Below are 5,155 nucleotides of genomic sequence, written 5' to 3' on the forward strand. Positions count from 1 at the left end.
AGAGTCTAACCAATGAGGTAGCCAGGTGGCGCAGTGAGTAACAGCTCTGGCTCCAGCATTGGGAGACCCGGATCCTTTCCATCCTCAAATACTTGGCACCCACACAAAATAACTGGCCGTGTAACCTTGAGCAAGTTATTTAACCCCAATTGCTTTAAAAAAAAAAAAAGTCTACCCATTATGGTGAGCCTTTAATAAACTTTACTTTACTTTGACTGAGATAAGACTTGAGTTGAATTAATTCAGCAGGACCCAGCATGTTAGTATTTGGGGGTCTTGAGCACCCCTAAACCTTAACCCTCAACACTCCTCACTTAAATTCAATTCACTTGCATGTCATAGCATCACCTCCCTAATGTCATGGTCCTCTTTGAAACCCACAGACAAACAGCAATCTTACAACTTTGTAAATTATCATGGACAGTTGGAAAATTTTTAAAACAAATTATTTTATTTAGGAACTTCCAATTTGGAAATATCCTCTACCAGTGGAGACTAACCCCTAGAATCAAGAAGTTGAGTGAGTTGTTCAGGGTCACACAGCCAGAGCATAGCAGAAGGACTTGAACCCTGGTTTTCCTGACTCAGAAGTAGCTCTCTGTTCACTATGACATTCAAACCACATACAATTAGGTTTGAGAGTTACATATATATATATATATATATATATGTAATATATATATAATATTATGTATATAATATATATATTTATTTTATGAAGAATGGAGGGTAGGACATTAGATTAGGTTGGGGGATGAGAAATAAAAGTCATTGGGTATTTTAACAATAAAAATCAATTATCTGAAACAACAATGAAATTGTATTTTGGATTTAAATTGGATTTTTCTACTTTCTCTCTAGACAACATTAATTCTATAAGCACTGGATGAATAGGGAAGAAAAACCGGAACCATAAATTCCTAGCTAACTGGAATTGACTTACTTGAGATAGGAACTAAATTACTAACACCCACTCCATTCGTCTAGGAGGGGATACAGATGTCTGAGCAGAGAATACCAGCATTCCTCATCCAAATATGCAGCATCAATATAGGACACAGAAACCCTATCATTGAAAAGAGCTGTTCCTGACATGCTCTGAGCTGTAAAAGTATGGTCTGTCCTACTAGGAGATGAGCACAGGTACTGGCCATACTGAGGAGGTAGAAGAGAAGGGAAGGGATGACTCTTCAACCATTCTCCTTACTCACTCATTTCTGTCCTTCTTTTTCCAGAATCTGCTCAAATATATGAAAACTAGATCACTGACCTATATTTCACCTATGCTGCTTGTTATTAGAGAATGGACTTTGCTAAGGAGGCAGCAGCAAATACTAACCCAATTCAGGAATTACAAATGACATACACAAAGAGACTCCTAAAGTCACAGATCCAGGAAGGAAATTTGGTCCTCTCCCTTGGGGAGAGACCTGAAAGGCTGAAGCCCACATTATTGCCAATATTGCCTTTGCCCCAAACCAGTATAATAACAGCATACAAAATCTGCAGGAGGTATTTCACAGAGCCTTTGTCTCCCCTGGCTATGTTTTTTTTTTTTGTTTGTTTATTTTTGTTTTTTGGAGGCGGGAAGGCAAGGCAATTGGTGTTAAGTGACTTGCCCAAGGTCACACAGCTAGTAAGTATGTCAAGTGTCTCAGGCCTGATTTGAACTCAGGTCCTCTGATTCCAAGGTCCGTGTTCTATTCACTGTGCCACCTACCTGCCCCTGGCTATGGTTTTGAAACAAAATTCTCTGATGAGCAAAATAGAAGCTCACCCCTAAATTGGGAATTTAAAAACTTCTTCCCCAACAACCTTAAGCAGAAAATGACTCTGGATTGTTGGTAATAGTAATGAGAACAGAACTAGATACTTGCTTTCATACATCAGGAATCAGAACATCAAAATCAATCTCTGAGCAACATTGGGAATGGGTTCTGAGTTAATGCTTACCATTTCTGGTAATGGCTTTTCCTGGAGGGTTATCTCCAGCTTCAGAGAATAACAGCAGCATCACCAGACATTCTGTTCAATATCAAATGAGTATTTTATCCTGGGGTTGGAGATCTCTATCTGGGATCTGAGTGAGCTTCAGGCTCTCCCCCAACCCCTCCAAAAATAAAAAAGCCCTTTATTTTAGATCAAATTCTTCTGGGAAGACATGCTTTTCCCAACTGGCCTAGAAACGGTAATAATGCCTTCTTCAGGTGTTCAAGAGTTTTCCTTAGGGAGTGGGGGTGGGGTGATGGTGGAGAGGAGTCAGGGGATTTGAATGTTCCATGCATTGAGATGAGGGCCTGAGGTGAAGGTTCTCCTATCAGTCCATGAAAGTCAGAGCAGTTTCCTAACAAGTCCTTTACCCTTATTTGTCTCAATATGCCCCTCTGTGAAGTGTATCAGCATGATCACTTGTCAGTGCTTCCTCAGCTGAAAACAAACCTTCACACCTGCAAAGAACCTGATAGTCACTACTTAGAGCTCTAAGTAAATTTGAATGAATCAATCCATCAACCTGAGGTGCTAGAAGAAATTTACAATGCGGACTACTATTTGAATAGCTCACACAGTTCATTTAGGAATCATTAAATTTCAAGAATAATGTTTTTCCATTTCCCAAGACAACTTTTGTTTTAAGTATTTTGAGTCTCTTTCTGATACAAGGATCCTAAGAGCAAGTGCATGATCTAACCATAGAAAACAGCATCCTGAAGGAAAGGAATATAATCAACCTTGATAATATGTGATGTAAAGACATGTTGAAACACTTGCTTGTGAAGATTTTTTGGTGTGAAATAAAATTGAGTTTTCATGTGCTTTTGTCTTTTCTTCAATACTTACCATATCTTGAATCAATACACATCAAACATTTAAATGAAAATTTACTAAGCTCTATGTTCAAGGAACTTAACAGAAACTGGGGGTAGAAATATGAATAATACATAGTGATGAGGTATGGGCTCTGGGAGACCCCTCCACCTCTCCTTGAGTCCTTGAGGTACAGACTCTGGGAACCTTGCTTAGACTCTTGATTAAATTATCTCATTTGATGAGGCATTTGCATAAGTCAATAAGCCTTACATTGTGACTGAGCCCAAACCTCAGTTACTAGACTTCCCATTCTCTGTTACTGTCAGTGGCTTCCAACCCTTAATAACTCATTGACCTCATTAACTCCTCCTGAAGACCCTCCCCAAACTCCTCCTCTAGACCACCCCTAGATTCCTCCCACAACTTTCTGTATATAAGACCCTATCCTGTTTTCATGTTTGTGAGAGAGCCATAGAATAGTGAGAGTCCCAAAGAATAGTGAGAGTGCCATAGAATGACCTAGCACAGACTTACTCTGTGTCTAATGCAAGCAAATTTTTAATAAATTTTACTTTTCTTTGGCTGAGAGATGAGTCAAATTCATTCAGCAGGACCCAGCGTGTTGGTATTTTGGGGTCTCTGGAGCAACCTTAATCCTCTTTGTGGGTAACCTCTTCACACAGCACCCATATTCAAATTGGTTAAAATTTAGTAAGAGAAATGCACAAATTTTGGTTTTAAAAAATAAGAATATGATATAGCATATAAAAATATGATAAGTGACATATGACAGTCAAAAGGAACTTAATTTCAGGGGTATGTTGGAGTCTGTTCAAACTAGCTCCTAAAAGTCAATTGGTAAATTTTTCGGTTTGAGAATTTACACTTTGCAAAATTGGTGAAAGCTACAAATCAGGACTTGATTTATTGGGGGGAGGGGCTTGATTGCCTAGACTTAAGAAAATGGTGGAGAAAAGGTTAACAAATACACATTTAAAATTCAAATGTTTGTGTGTGTGTGTGTGTGTGTGTATACACACATATTTGGAAAATCAGTTGTTAAACATTACCCAGTATACTCCATATGCCCCAGTATATAAACTCATTTGTAAATTCTTATGGGAAAGTTTAGTAAAATTATGAGAAATATTCCCTCATTAAACAATAAGAAGCAATGAAAAGAAAGCGAGTTAAGAGAAAGTTTGGTAAAAGACCAAATGAAAGGGAATTTAAAGACAAAACATGAAAAATATCTTTTCCAACAAATTCTTCACCATCAGAGGCAGTGTAACCACCATATTTGGACTCTGACTAATATCAGAGATGCAGATTTGCTGCCAAAGGAAATAAAAATGGCTCTGAGAAAAACTCAAAGACAAGTAAGACTAGCCCAAGTACAAATAAAAAAGAGGTATGCTGGAGGTGACATAATGTTTAGGACCTTCAGGTAACCATCCTTGACATATTAAAGGGGGTGGGGGGGATGCCAGAAACATGGTAAAAAAAAAAATCCCAGACCTTATTGTTACCAAAACAGGTGATTGAGAGAACATTAGTTTCCACCATGTTAAATGCCTGCTTTCCCTTCTATACAACAATTTAAAGATAAAACTCTGTCAATCTATCTTACACATTTTTTTTTCTTAAAATATATTTCTGCATGTTTCATTCTGCATTTTGAGTTCATCACCTGTCTGGTGGGTGGTATGTTTCATCTTCAGTCTTCTAGAATCATGATTTGTCATTGCACTGATAAGAATTTCTCTAAAATAATGTCATTGTGTGAATTGTTCTCCTGGTTTTGCTCACATCACTTTGCATTAGTTCAAACAGGCCTTCCTATTGTTCTCTAAAATGTTCATTTTACCTTATTTTATGGGACAAAAATATTCAATTACATTACACTCACATACCTTACTCAGGTGTAATGTTCAGCTTTTTGCTATTATGAAAGGAACTGCTAGAAATATTTTTTGTACAAATGGTATCTTTTCTTTTTTCTCTGATCTCTTTGGGGGCTTATGATTATTAGTGTTATCACTGAGTCAAAGGGAATATGAAGTTTAGAGAACTTGGGAGCCTGATTACAAACTAATCATGTACATTCTTGATAAGGAGATTAGGAGATAAGAGACAGGTTTCCATAAGCAATACTTTACAGTAGATCAGATCTTTACATTTATAGAATTGACTGAAAAGTACAGGAAAAATAGAATTCCACTGTGTATGGTGTTTGAGCGGTGTGTAAAATGGTATTTCATTTGATAGAGCAAAATGGTTTTTTAGAGGCTGTCCTCCAAAAAGTATCTCCCAAATAATACAAGATCCCTTGGAGTATTTAACGGCA

Source organism: Petaurus breviceps, unplaced genomic scaffold, assembly GCF_028583685.1.
Source record: "Petaurus breviceps papuanus isolate PSGF00001 unplaced genomic scaffold, PetGlider_PUasm1.0 91133, whole genome shotgun sequence".
Classification (NCBI taxonomy): Eukaryota; Metazoa; Chordata; class Mammalia; order Diprotodontia; family Petauridae; genus Petaurus; species Petaurus breviceps.